A 15,500-nucleotide genomic window follows, 5' to 3' on the forward strand; every position below is an offset into this window, starting at 1 on the left:
CCCCGCCCAGCGTATTTTCTACATCACAAATGCAGCTTTTTTTTATTATCCGGCTCCTGATTCCCAACGAATTGAGTAAAGAAATAAAATGTTAAGCCTAATTTTCTTCATGTAAAAAAGACTAAAAACACTATTTTTTATTTGAAGTGGGTCTTTATTGAAACCTATTAAAGTTGCCTTTCTATAATAGGTACGAGTCTGTGTGGAACAAGGAAAACAGCACATCCAATTACATTTAATTTGATTTTGTCAAGCGATGCATTCCTTCTCTAATAAAAGCCAGGTGACATTATCAACATTGTGACCACCTCTTCTGAGAGAAATAGGTGTGTCTAGTCTGTGCTTGTTACCTTATTAGACCTTTCCTTGGAAAAAAACACCAACTTTGTTGACTAAATAGAAAGATGATAATGTTATGGGTCACGATTAGGATCATTTAGATGTAAATAGAGGTTAGGGTTCACAGATGCAAAGTAAATAGAAGTCTGACCTAATAAGGAGAGCCGCTCAAACTCTACACGGTTTCTGAGTGTCCTGCGTGTATGAACACAGATGGAATGCTGTGTTGATGTGGTGCTGACTTGCCTCCAAGCTTGTATTTTCTTAATTTGATGTATTTCCAGTGCGAAAAAAGGATTTTTGTGGAGGGAGGGGGTTTAGCTTCAGTCAATTTGAATAAATAAAACTTTAAATATAAGGTGCTCTTCTCATGGCAAAGATAAAAAACTGACCTAACTTTGCTCTTGTTGACCGAGCAATAAGAGCGACACACGTCACCTGCACTTGTTGAAACGTTTTATTATTTTTTTTAGTATTATTGTTGGCCTTAATATTCACAACGATATTCAGTCCCATTCTGATAGATCTATGGCGTGCAGCGTTTCAGCCAAAAGAAATATGGCTTTAATGAGCCGAGCACCAATAAAGACGCAAGTCATTTCCTGTATTACAGATTAAAAAATAACAAAATGAGGTAAAATGAGCCAGATATGATGATGTGTGTATTAGATCATGTTGAGCATGGGAAAACCGCGCTAACTTGACGTTACGTGTCCTGTACGTGTGAACCCCCCCCCGCCACCATGACTTAGAATAAGAGATAAATGTGGGCTAAGGATCGGGGTTGTGTACACAGAGGCTTAATGATAGGACCCTGAAGGGATACATCGGCAGTCGAGCGGAACAGACAAGCAGACACATATACACGCACATGACGTCTTGGTGTTACACAACCAGCACCTTCACTTTCCCATCATTTAGCTTAGAAAAAAAAACACACACAAAAAAAAACCTGGGAATCGTTAGTTTGGAGTTCTTCGACTCTGAATGCAGTCAATCGTTCGTGGGATTGTGAGATTCCTTACAATTCCCACCGAATATCCCATCATTTTTTGATTTTGAGAGCTATCGAACAGTTCAATTAACATTTACATCATATAGTCTATAGTGAAATATTGAATGATTTTTTTACACTTTTCCCATGCCCACGTCACTACCATATCCAAGTCCCTGATTGGTCAACCTGGTTTAACTTTTGACGTGCCTTCAATCATTGCACTTTTTGAATGTAGAGCCCCAAAACTGACTTAAGAAACTTGCATAGCAATGTGTGAACGCTAAAGTTTCATGTGCTCGTGTGAATATGTGCTTTTGTGTTCAACTGTTTAGTTTTTTTTCTTGTATCTACATATTGTATCACAGTGTTTAGATATGACTTTTTTTGTCACCATTGCCCCTATAACCCCCCCCCCCCCATTTGTAACGTATCTACACCCATCCTAAGAAAGGCAGCACATTTACTATGATCTTGTTCGGGTTGTACTGGAATTCATATCGTATGTCAGTGTAAAAGCTGTGCAAATTACAATAAATTCTATCTATCTATCTATCTATCTATCTATCTATCTATCTATCTATCTATCTATCTATCTATCTATCTATCTATCTATCTATCTATCTATCTATCTATCTATCTATCTATCTATCTATCTATCTATCTATCTATCTATCTATCTATCTATCTATCTATCTATCTATCTATCTATCTATCTATCTATCTATCTATCTATCTATCTATCTATCTATCTATAGCTTTGATTGAAAGTGGTCACTCACTCAAACACATGTTGCAGAGCCCATTGGGAACGCATGAGGCAACCAGGTTTATTTTTCTCAGGGCTTACAGAGAACAGCAGCAACATATATTTACCGGCATATTCGGACTGGAGGAAGTTCTGAAAGTTACACTATTTCTGCAAAATAAAGCAGGTCGAATACTAGAGTAGATTTCTATGTTAATCGGCATAAATCAGATTATTCCCGCTTGTGGGATGTTTGTGGGCATGTAAATGGGCTCACTGGTGGAGTGAGAGTGTCTCAGACGCTCCGTGGAAACCACACACTTCTACTTCTACAAATCACATGTTAGCAGCTCCGCGTGCTAACATGTCGGTGACACATCTGGATCCCACAAGGGTGATAGATATCAAGGCAGTGTGTTGTGTGAACGTTTGCCTTCCACTCTTCACAGTGGGAGTGGCGTGAGCGGCAACTTTAGCGAAAGGTTTGTCTGCTATGGACCCCGTGGTCGGATTTGCTTCGACCCTGGACGGCATGCGGAAAGCAGGTTTTTGGTCTGTGACTTCAGGGCCTCTCTCGCCCTCTCCACGTCTGCAGCAAACCCCACGCCACCCCCACCCCCCATCCCTATCCCCCACTCCCACCCAACCATAGGCCTCCGTCGGCCCTCTTTGTTAATTCAGACCTACCTGACAGTTCTGACTAAAAACCCTCTGGGTTTGCTATCAGCTGCACTCCGCAGCAGGCTTTACTCTCTAAACACACAGGGAAGACTAATCTGCAACAGATGGGAATCCAACCGAGGAGAAGCAGTACAAAAGGATGCACAACAATTTGTACCCTTCAGAAGGAAAACGGTGGGATTTCAGCTAAAGTTCCGAGCCTGCAGAGGTTTATAATGGCAAGTAACTCCCAGAGGCTCAGCAACACTTATTATAAGAGATACGAGCAGATGTCTGAGAGGCCCTCAAGCTAAATCCTGGGGACTTTTTTTCTCTTTCAGAACCATTAAACCTTCTTTCATGAATCAGACAGTAACCAAACCTGTCAGTATCTTAGCAGGATGGGGCTTTTTCTTTGTCAGTACTCAGCAAAAATGCAACTCAATTGAGAAAAATGATATTTTATTCCTTGAGCGATCTTATGGGGTCACAATGACCCCACTTTTTCATTGTCGTGTTAGTCCTACCATGACAAAGGGGGACAAAGTTGAAGAGGATTTAATATAATCCATAGACACCAGTGAAGATCATTGAAGCAAAAAGGTTCAGCGCACTGTCTTGTGGGGTCCAGATGACCCCACTCCCAACGCTAACGTGCCTTGGATAGCACAAGGGTTATAAACCGCACAAGACAAATTTGTGCTATGTTGATCAAAAACAATCCCCTGGTTTAGGTTGTTTTAAAGTGTTGTGGCTTGCTGTCAGTCAAAAAATAAAACACGTCGCCTTTCAAAATAAAATGTACTTCCTTAAATATTAACCCAAATAAAACACAGAATGTTTGATCAAGTGGGTAATATTTCTTCATCTGGTTTACTTTTACTCATCACATGGCAAAGACTAAAATGGACCAATCTATAGTTACAACAGGTGACCCTTTAGTGGCACTGCTACCCAAAATGCCCCGCTTTGATCATCTTGTTTTTAAAGCGTTCTCAGTGGTCTTTTAATTATGATTATGAAGTTCTTCCGTCAGTGTTCTTTTCTAGGACACATTTTGCAAATCTTTTCAGTTTTATGGATTTTTGTGATCAAAGGGTAACTTATCACGAGCTTTTACGTGATTCTTTCCTATTTAACGAGGATTTTTTTTCTTTCTCCAAAGAAAGGACAGGCTGGTGACCAGGCTAGGGTGTACTCCACCTTTGCCCAAAAGTAGCCAGGTTGGGCTCTGGTAGCCCAAAAAGAATAAAAGCGGGTTAAGAAAATGGATGGATGGGTGGAAATGACGCAGCGCTTCCTTTGATTAATTTTTAAACACTGATGCCGACTTTAACTGTTCAAATGAGTTGAAAAACCACACGCGTGTGCAAGAAGCTGTGAAGAACAAATACAGATCTGGGTCGGCAGGACTCCAACTTTACCATGACGTATGCTAAAAGATTTGGTTTTTAAACAATCTCATTCAAGTGGACACAAAAGAATCTGCATTTGTTATTGATACTATTTTGATTTCCAGTAGGCGTCTACTATAGATGTTTATTAGGTATGTAATATACATCATGTGGGAACCGATCAATGACTAACACAAAGGATTTGTTACATCCTAAACCCAAACTTCTGCAAACACCAAGAAAAAAAAGCTGCATTTAACAAATTTCTTGAAAACGCTGTAATTTTCTCCCCCCTAACATGTACTGTGTTTATCTAAAGAGAGCATTTCCTGACTCTGGGGTGGCATTAGATTTGGAATGAGGGAGGGAGCCATTTCCAGTGCTCCTTTGGGATGTTGTGAGCTGATGTGGAGACAGCTGGAGGCGGGGCGCGCCACGACCGCCCTGTTATCAAACCGTACCAAGAACTAGTCGAGCACATTGTTTTCAATCCAAGGATTTAGCTGTTTGACGGTTTATGTTTGGAATTTCGCCGCACAAAAATACTACAAAATAAAACAATAGAAGTGGGGATAAAAGGTACACAGCGCTTCGGATGATCCAACACAGGACATGCCCCCCCATGTGCCGTTACAGCCCCCAAATGTGATGGCCCACAAAAATCCACAATTAATTAAAGAAATTCCCCCCAAAAAACAGAAACAACCTTTAAAACAAACACAATAAATAAATAAATAAATGAAATGCAAAAACCTAAGAATGGATGGTCAGACATAAAAAGGGAAAAAAAAATAAAACCAGGGCCCTGCTAGTGCCTGTCCCAAGCCCGGTAAATGTGGAAGGAAATGTCAGGAAGAGCGTTGAATACAAAACGTTTAGATTTATGAATAGATTAACTGATATGACGATAGGATGTTTTTCTTTGATTTTTAGGGGCAGAAAATAAACAAGTTAAGCACTTTTAAATTATTTTAAAATTTAAGGAAAATTTTCTTTTTGATCCTTAAAAATATAGGACTTAAAGAGCCTACAATTGTGCAAAATCATCTTTTTGAGGTTTTCAGTGTATTATAATTGTATTTACTGACCAAATAAAAACCCCAAAACGATATTTTGACCTTGAGTATTCCTCTAAAAACCTGCATCCTGACCACTAGCCCCACCCAATCCATAAAAACAAGTGGGTTCTCACATTGTGACATCACAAAGTGAGGAACAGCCACTTCCAGGAAGAGTCTGCGCTGCCAACCCCGCCCCCAGGCAAACACAAACACCCACTTTCTCCGCGGAGCTTGCGGGGATCGACTAAAATATATGCACAGTATGCAAATCCTTCTTTGCAAAAGTTTGGATGTTGTTTGTTTTCGTGGGCGACACTCTGTTGAGGCCGAGTCTAGGTTGACGTCATGAAATGGGCGGCACCCAAATGGAGCCAAAGGTAATATCATACATAAGGATATAGTTTAAGGCTGGCACAGAAATACTATGGTATGAAACAGTTTTTTAAAAGAATCATCCAATTTGAAACATATCGGTCCCACATGTGTTAAAACCCCTGAAATATCCACCAGTGGAGTCTTAAAGACCTAAAATCCAGTTTTTTTCTTTTCCTGCAATGTGTCTGAATGGCCTCTGACTGCATTCTGAAGAGCTTTTCATGTTTTACTCCAATCAAAAACAAAATGGAAGCCTATCATTTGTGCGCCGCCTCAGGGTGGTCATTTGACTGAGAATAATTGTGAGGTTTGTTCCTCAGCGGTCTTCCCAACAGAAGAAACTCCTCTATTTAAATATTTTCTTTTTTTTTTACCTTTACTTGAGCTTTAAAGCCTTTTATTTATTGTCATCTAATAATCATTCCTTTTAATGTCTCCGTAGCTGGCGACTGGCAGTGTCTGGGCAGGTGTGCGTTTCAGTGCGTGAGTGGCTTTAAATCATCAAATAGAGATTTGTGTGTGTACGGGTAATTAAGCTGGTGCCGATTCGACCCCCAATCGAGTCGGGGATTCTCGACAGCACCAACAGTTCTGGTAAGCGCTGCAGGCCACTCGATCCCAGCTTTGGCTGCAAGTTTTGAACGCAGCTCCATTACTCAACGTCTCAAGGACTTCTAAAGACTTGGATTACTTTTGCTTCCCACAAGCTGACCATAATAGCGGGTTTGCGAAGCCAGCGTGGCCTCGAGGGTTTGGTCTGAAACCACTCAATGAGTACAAGGATCATAACTTGTGTTTGTACACGAAGTCGTGCTGTCTCAGCCCCCCCACGCGCATGAAAGACTCAACCGAGACTGATGCCTGACGGGCATTTTAATCACATCTCATAAAAGCGGCAAGGAGCGTTTGAGTGCAGTTACAACTCATAATATTTTTATAGTAACTAGGTTAGGGCTTGACGACGGCGTCTGTAAAAAATAAAAGACCGGGGCGCACATCTAGGTAACACAAAATCCCTGTCGGGATGGGTTTTGTGCCCATCCCTGTCGGGGTTTTGACTTGAAGAAGGCCTCCACTCAAAGATGTTGAGACAACTTGTCTAAATTGTGTTTTTAGAAACAATTTCAGGATTAAAACGCCTACTTTAGCGCCATTTGTACAGCACAAATGATTGTTAGGCTGACTTTTATCCCCCAAAATGGACTTTTATCCTAAAAATTGAGGCTGTCTGGTCTTCACTGATTGCTGCTTCATCACTTAAGCTATGTTCACACCGCCCTCTTCCAATGAAAAGTCTACAGGAACGGGATCCAGCGTTCAAAACGCGTCAAGTTTCTGCATTTAGGGCCCTCTATCCAAAACGTCAGTCCTTTGATGTGTGATGAAAGTTAAACCAGGTTGAACTTTGACCTAGATTTGGTAGTGACGCTTGGAGAGCACGTGATCAGTGGAGGTAAGTATGACGCCTGAAGAATGCTCACAGAACCTATGCCTCGATTGTCTAAGGCTACATTCACACTGCAGACTGAAACGACCCAATTCCGATTTTTTTGCCCCTTTCAAATACGATCCAGGCCATTTGGGTATGTGGTCCTGTATCCGATACGTATCTGATCTTTTGAAATGCGACCTCCGTCTGAACGGCCAGGCCGCATGTATTCCGACCCGTACGTTATTGATACGCTACAAACTTCATAATTCTGCATTGAAGTAGGCGGGAACGAGAACATAGACATCAACCATGGCGGACGATACTGCTGAGACCAGTCAGTGGAAGGGATGCGAGGTCACCGATTTGATTGATATTTGAGGTGACAGCTCTATTCAAGCCAAACTCAAGGGCTCTTACTGCAACCGGGCGGTTTTTAAAACGTTTCGAGAGAAATGGCCGAGCGCGGTGTTGAACCTTTCCCGCAATGACTATTTTTACTTTCCGACTGTGGTCAGAAGCGCGGGGTAGACCTTCTCCAGGGCCAAAGGCGGATCCTCCTCCAGGGTTCACTTCCCCGTTCGGACCCTCAGATTCTCCAGGGCGGATTAATAAAGAGTCAATAGCATTTAATCTGGGGGAAGCCTTCTTTTATTACCGTTTTCCTTTCTTCGTAACACATAACACGAATGCGCGCACCTTAAACACTTCCGCTGCCCCCCCCCCCCCCCACTCCACGCGCTCTCTCCTCTCTCTTACACACACAGGCGCGGTCCCAGCACATACACATCCCGCATTCCACAACAGTGGGTACAGACGATCCCGGCTCCATTGCCTTCTTAAAATGAAAAGATTGTAATTGTGCTGGCTCCTTTGTGAAAATAAATTTAATACTGCAAAAAGAGCTCCGCTGTTGACAACACTGTTGTTGACATCCATGTTAACGTTAGCTACTTCAGCAAACAACAGTGACGTTGTTCACCGTTGAGTACTCTTCTGCGCATGCGGGTCACTTCTGGGTCATTTCACGGTCACACAGGAGATCACAAAAGTTCGCATTTAATTGGAAATGTGAACGGCCTTTCAAAAAATCGGAATTGAGCATTAAGCCCTGCAGTGTGAACGTAGCCTAATTTCTTAATTTTCTAAAGTTACGTTCACGACATTCACTTTCGCAATGCCAGTCAAGCCACCAATGAAAAAGTCTTTGTAAATGCGTGTTTCAAGCTTCCGTGTTAAAAACTCTCGCATTCATGTTTTTAAGTCAGTTTTTAGGCTCTACGTGACATAAAAAAACACGCCTCCACAGGACGCGTGTCAAACGTTAAAATAGGTTTAACTTTGACCTAGATTTACTAGTGAGGATTGAATATGTTCTTGAGGACAGGGACTATGATCCGTAAGTGGACGTAAGTAGAACACCTGTAGGATGCTTACAGTAATGTCTAAGGTTACGCTTACACCGCCAATAGTAAGGCGCTCAAGCAGCTACTTCCAATAAAATATCTATGTAAATGCACGTTTTAAGATTCCATGTTCAAAACTCTTGCGTTCATGCGTATCTACACATGTTTCTATTACCATTATCGAGCTTTACATACAAAACCTGCATTCATTGAACGTCAGTTGAAAGTCAAATCAGGGACTTGGATTTGGTGGTGACGTATGGATTGTGTCAATTTTTGTTAACAGAAGCGCTAACCATTAGAAAATCAATCTTTTACAAGAAATGAATATTTACGGTTTGTGTCTGGCCGAACTACTACAACACCAAGTCTCTTATATATATTGGAACAGAGCTGCCAGAGAAACGGCCTAAAAAAAGATTTGCGACATTTGCACCAACGCTTCGCACCGACCCTCTTCTAGCAGTAGGTGGCGGACATGCGCTAGTATCGGGTAGCGACCACCTGAAAGCGCGTTCGAAAACACACTTTTGGCCCGCATGTGAACGCAGATTTACCCACTACCGCAAAGGACGGCTGCTTGGAGAAGCATGTGTGCACAGAGATGAGATTTTAAGGAATTCTGCCTTTTCTGAGGTTTGGAATGATTTACACGACTCCACACTCGATTAAATCCACTATGACTGAACAAACTAACCTCTGTGTACGCGTGTTGGTTTTAGGCTCAGAGAGATGTATAAACAGAACAGTGTTGACTCACTAATAGATGGAAGTCTCTTTTTTGCCCCCCTGTCTCATATGCTCACGCTCACATGTAAGTATAAGACTGGCGTTTCAGCTCACGTCCTTATTTGCCCTGCTTATTTAATCTGTGTTCCAAGCCAAACAGTGGGACACAAGGTGTGTGTGAAAGCTCCCCCGACCCCCCTGAAGTTAGCAGTTTGCAGCAAATCAGCTCACAGCCACACATTAACACGGAATAAGGCCAGGTTTGACATGACAAATGCATGCAAAGTTTCATTTCAGGTCAATAAATAACCCCTCTAATCAATAATCAAATTTGCTTCTTTCTATCGAGGTCTGCAGGCAGCACTTTTTGGGGCTTTTTAAAATCACCATCAGCTACCATGATCACATTTAAGTTTTGGAGCCAATAATTCTAAACCCAGAACTCCCAAAAAAAAAAAAAAAAAAAAAAATGGTTTTCCAGGAGACCATCCAACAATATCAAAATAATATCCAGGCTGGATTTTCTCTACGGCATTCACCCCGTCCCCCAAGCAGAGGAGTAGAAACTGGGTTGCATAAGGGAAGAAATAGAAACTAGGGAGACTCTGCTCTGAAATCTAATCTGAAAATGAAAATTGTCCACTAAGTCCTTCAGAAGTATCTGTATTTGTTCTGCATATGCTCGACTCTTTCACTTGATTTGCTTTTCTTTGGACTATGAGGCTTCACATCAGTTAGCTCTGCTTCCTTTCTTGCAAAGTAAAGTAATACAACAAAGTATTAAAAGACTGAAATTGTAAAGAGAATTAAACTTAAATTTGCATTTGTGGTTTTCTTTATTTAAATCGTTGGGAATCAGCAGCAGACAAAAAAAGGCAGTTTGGGCCACCTGAGCTTCTGAGCTCCCTGCTCCGCGGGGGCTGGGGTGGGGGGGTCTGTCAATGGTCCCGCCGACAACTCAGAGGTGCATTTCTAACAAACTCCTGCCGCTCTGCAAAAAAGTATGTGCTAGAAAACAACATCGATTTTTTATTTTGTTTGATTTTAACTTAAATATGACAAAATCAAAATTAAAAGACAACTGGGAATGCTTTTAAAATTGATCAAAAGATGTTTGCAGTGAGTCTTTAAACCAAGCACAACCCATTCCAGACTGAACCTCATTTAAAACCCAAATATTTGTATCCAGGTGCAGTTCCCCAACTAACCACTAGAGGCTGGTTTCACACAAAAAAGTAAATGCAATGCAAAACAGCTTAATTCTACTACAAAAATAAACACACACAAAAAAGAAATAATAAGGGGTGTAGGAAAAAGTCAGTTCGGCAATAATATCGCGATGTATTTGGCGGTATTTGTATCGATTTAAAATCCTGTTAGGGCAATATTTATTTAATTATTCATGAGCGTCCTTGTTGTCCACCTAGACCCCCGATCGGGATACGTATCGTATCGCCAGGCTCTTGCCGATACACACCCCCTAGAAATAATATAGGGGTATCAAAAAGTTTTTCACTACATCGCTCAAACTTTTTAAAAAATCCTGATAATGGGATTCAGGCAAGCAACATAAATAAACAATGTCATTTGATATTTTAGCTTCAGAACAGCCACGTTGTTTGTGTCCTAACAACATTTGCCGACTGTAACACTGTTAATGTTCATTTCCAGAAAAGTTAGCATAGGTCCGCATTGGCCAAAATAGCTACAAACGCAAAAAATCGTCAAGTCAGCACAAATCAGTGACATGACCACATTGATTTAAATAAAATCACTACCATTCACAATAGTAGAAAACTGCCCATCAGACTAATTAATTTGGGAGACACACTGATTATTGCTCACATATCTGGTATACCCTTTTCTACCTTTTTGTAATTATATAGACAAAAATAAAAATAAAACCACAAGTGGCCGGGATAGGCTCCGGCAGCCCCGTGACCCCGAAAGGGAAAAACGGTCTAGAAAATGAATAAATGAATGAAAATAAAAATCACATTTTAGTTTTTGGTGCTTTTAAAGGTGCCATAATGACACCATAAGTTCCTCCTCTTTATGCATATTGGTGTGAGCAATCAGGCTACAGACCTGAATTGCTTATTTATACAGTTCTTAGCAGGCATAAGAGATTGTGGGATGGCTTTTTTGCCCTAATTTACATTTTTTGTCCTCATAATCTGGTCTCAACAAGACTCGTCCAGTGGAAAGACATGGGGTGGAGTCCAGTAGCCCACCCCATACCACCTTCAATGAAATATCAGTTACTGAAGTTTGCAGGGTTTGTATCTTAGCAGATGTTAAGTTTATTTTTTCCAAAGCAGTGTTTGTGTAAAGCCAAGAAACTGCCCCCCTTCCCCCTTTAACGGCACACTTAGAGGAGCAACCAGCAAGAATGTTCCTCATAAATATAATTCTCTTTCCAGCCTCGGATGGAATAAATCCCAGAGTGGGCAGCAATCAAACCCAACATCCTGATTATTTTAGCTACTGCTTGACTTCAAACTCCCATGTGGTCCAAATGGCTAACCAATTAACAACCGGTTAACTTTTGAGTCCAAACACCTCTCTTTGTATCCCAAGCACGCACATACACGCACATACACACAAGCACACGTGCATGAACACAGGAAAAAAAGAGGAGAGGCTTTCAGGAAAGCGGCACATTCATGCACAAACACATTAATAGTAATGGACGCCCACATGCACAGGTACTTAGGACCCCGGTACCACACACAAACAAGGACACACACAGATACATACTCATTAACAAAGGCTTAGTATCACAGGGTTTGTATACCCCCAGCAAAGTTTTGGCTGACTGGCCTCCCACAGGGGCGGGGGAGATACACTTCCAGTCACCTGATTCTCTGCCGCTCCAACTCTGGATCAACAAACAAGGCAGTTTGCATGACCACATCATGCTTTAAAATAAACTATTTTTTTTATTTCAAGGTACAAAATAGACTAATAGTTAAGATTTGTTGCAGAAAAACAATAATCTGGCTCTAAACGGTTGCATCTCCTTCCTTCCACTAGATGCCACCACTGCATACATTTCTGAAAGTTTGCTGCACATCTCCGCGCGCCTGACAGTATTGAAATAAAGAAAAATAAAATAAAGGATGGAATGCAGAACATAGATTAAAGTCACTAAACATGCAAATAAAACGGTTTTCTCAGAAATGCTGTGCGTAACTTTACGCGTGAGTTGGAAACTTTACGCACTTTTGCGTTTGGGGAAGAATTAGAAGAAAAGAAAAAAAACACAACGTCAAAGGAGCTTTTGAGGCGAACAATAAAACAGAGAATAGAAGGAGAGTCCACCTGAGTGACAAGCAACAGCTGAGTCCACACATCTGGAAAGCCGGGGAAAAAAACACATTACGTGCGTCTTTACGCACCGTTTTAAAGGTTCAAACGCAGCCCAGGCGCAGAATTCTAATCTGCCGCGGGGAACATGTCAAAAAAGCAAAGCTCCTTTGAGTTATGCCTGGCAATTAAACTGCTTTTAGATGGTTTTAAGAATAATTCTAAAAGATGTAAGAAATGTCGCACTTTCTTTGTTTCGCTTTTTCCCTTCTACATTTAAGGTAAAACACCAAAAGAAAAAAAACGCATCAAAAGCTGTAATATCAATAACAAAGTTAAAATGTAAAGCTGCAAACACTCACCTGGTTGTAGAAGTGGGTTGAATATTTCCTTAATATTTAGGATATAAAATCACAACTGTGGATGCATTCGGATTGCCATTTTTTTAAAAAAAGGAAGGAAAATGGAGTTCTGTTCGGGTCCAGACCGGCTCAGGAAAGCATGGCCGTGGACGGATGCAGACAGCCGGACAGAGAGCGGAGCAGGCGCTGACCAGGGCTGAGCGAGGCGCAGCTCTGGCACCAAATGAAAGCGTCCAGAAAAGACATAAGAGCTGCGCTGCGCTCATTGGCTCAAGCTGGAGCGCACCCCCCCCCTCCACACATACAATAACACGCCCCACCCTTTCCCCCACGCCCCGATGGATCACCACCCTCCCAACCATAAACATGTACATGATTTTAAGGGATCAAACCCAAATATGACAGAATAACTGCTAGAAAGTATCCTCATTTTTCTTATATGCCAAAGATTTTAGGTAAATCCCTAATTAGACTGATCACAAAGCCTGATTATTTCTCACAACAAAAGTTGTCCTTCCTGCTTGTGTGGCATTTATCGTCACACTGACTGACAGCTGCAACAGTTTTTCAGATTTTTAGCAAATGTCACAACATGTGCTTCTGTTTTGGAATAGTTCTCCAGTTATTTTAGGCAGAGCTGCTCAAGAAATGATGAAAAGGGGCTTCCTTTACTTTCTTTTAAGATTTATAAAGGTTGACTTTGACTAGTTGCCCACAAATATTAATAGAAAGAATAGAGATTTATTTATTTATACTCCCTAAAAGAAATGCCAACCAATCTGTCTGCAATGGGGAATAGTTTTTTTTTTAGTAGCCAGAGGCAATCCTTGTCATTTAACAATTTTGTTTCTCAACTTTTGACAAAACATCTCTCAGTATGTTGTAAAATCTTGGGATCTTGTGGGATTTTTCTGATGATGCAGGATATTTATAAATAAAACTGAGCTCAGAGTTGCATTTCCGAGTATTTTAGTTATTAAAATTGTTGTGTCACATGAGCAGATGAAAAAAAATGCAGTTGGAAAAAGCTTGAAGTTGTGAGGTAACATATAAAATTGGGGGCTCACAAGCTCCCTGTTCCGCTCCATTCCGATGCATCCGCTTTCGGACAAACACATCCATGGACGTTTTTGTTTTCCCCATCCGAGCTCTGATAATGTTTAACATTTTTGTCTTACCCCTAATGCTAGGTTGTGATATTAGCTATAGGAGTGCGCAAAAACAGAGGGATGACAGCAAGGGGAAGACAAGACACAACTCAAGAGGTGAATTTCTAATGAACTCCTGCCGCTCTGCAGAAACTATGTCCTAGAAAATGACAAAGGCTTTACGATTTTGACTAAAAACAGCATAATCACAATTAAAAGACCACTGGGAACACATTTACAGTGGATCAAAAGTTGATCGGAGAGATAATTTAGATATTAAGTGTTCTAAGAATCCATTAAAACTACAATCATAATCCATTTATGAGCCTTTTTTTTTTTTTACCATGAACGGTTTGGGAAACAATAAAGAAGCTTAACGTTGAGATCAAACTGATAGAAAAATGTAACATACAGTACAAATGAATAATTTATAAAAATAAAAATGCATTTTTGTCATCATTAATAATGTTGAAAGGTTAATTTCATTTCAATTCAGTTTTATTTATATATCCCAATCACAGTTGTCTTAATGGGCTTCCCTTATTGTACAAAACATAAGATCAGTCATAAAATACAATTGCTGATTGCTAAACTAAACTAAACGGGGCATCCCTGCCCTTAGACCCTCCTTCTCCATAAGGAAAAACTCCTAAAAAAACAGATTCCAGGGGGGAAAAAAGGAGAAACCTCTAGGATGTCCACATGAAGGAGGGATCCTTCCCTAGGATGGACCGATGATGTACCAGAAGTCTTAGAGAAGAATTAGCTTATGTAACTCTACAACTAGATGTTTAAATAGTCCAGCAGATGAGCTTCATCCAGATGGAGTTGGAGGACGGTTGGGGGCGCGAGACGAGCCAGAAGTGAGTGTGTAACAATTCCTTTTAACAACGATACTGTGGTTGCAAACTCAATTCACTTTCAATGTTGGTTCAATTTGGACGATTTGATTCAATTCACTGACCTAAAATCGATCCAGGACATCTTTAGACAAAACCAGAGTGACTCAGATAAATACCTGGAGCACGGGTGAAATTTTCCAGAATCCTGGTGTTTCTTGCAAAATAATCAAATGTAAATGACACGTGTACAAAAATATGTGTACAGATTTTCAAAACAATGAAGCTGATAATTGATGTTAGCTTCAGGGTGCATCAACTTTGTATCTTTAATCGGTTCCTGATCAGTGCAGCTGGGTTTTCCTGGTTTTCTTTTTGAATATTTGGCACATGCAGACCATTGAATCTGTTCCCAAACTGACCAAATGTTCTGAATTACTGACCACACATTGCATTATGACAGAACTGTTTTCTTTCTTTCAGTGCCTTAAAAAGAAAGCTCTGAGCTTTATAACTGTCAAAATAATAAAGTATTTTAAGAGCAGGAGATCCTTATCTGTGAAGCTGAGCATTCAGACAGACGAGTAAGAGATGGAGTGGAAGGAGAGAGGCTCGGGAGTCTGTGAAGCTGGCAACTGGGCAGACGGAGTGGCTTGAACAGTACGGCTTATTGTCCCCGCCAGCCAGTTAGCCCACACAGCCAAGGA

At 40.9% G+C, this 15,500-nt stretch overlaps 1 protein-coding gene across 1 annotated transcript in view; it reads right to left on the reverse strand.

Moving 5' to 3' along the window:
* The window catches only part of LOC101165857 (prickle-like protein 1), a 37,752-nt gene extending 24,700 nt beyond the window's left edge, over positions 1 to 13,052 (reverse strand). Inside the window, exon 1 of the mRNA XM_011491044.4 lies at positions 12,807 to 13,052. The gene's annotated coding sequence lies outside the window, so the exon portion shown is untranslated. The remainder of the gene's footprint in view (positions 1 to 12,806) is intronic.
* Between the last annotated feature and the right edge of the window lie 2,448 nt (positions 13,053 to 15,500).

The sequence above is a fragment of the Oryzias latipes genome, chromosome 23 (genome assembly GCF_053564925.1).
Source record: "Oryzias latipes strain Hd-rR chromosome 23, Olatipes_Hd-rR_3.1".
Taxonomy (NCBI): Eukaryota; Metazoa; Chordata; class Actinopteri; order Beloniformes; family Adrianichthyidae; genus Oryzias; species Oryzias latipes.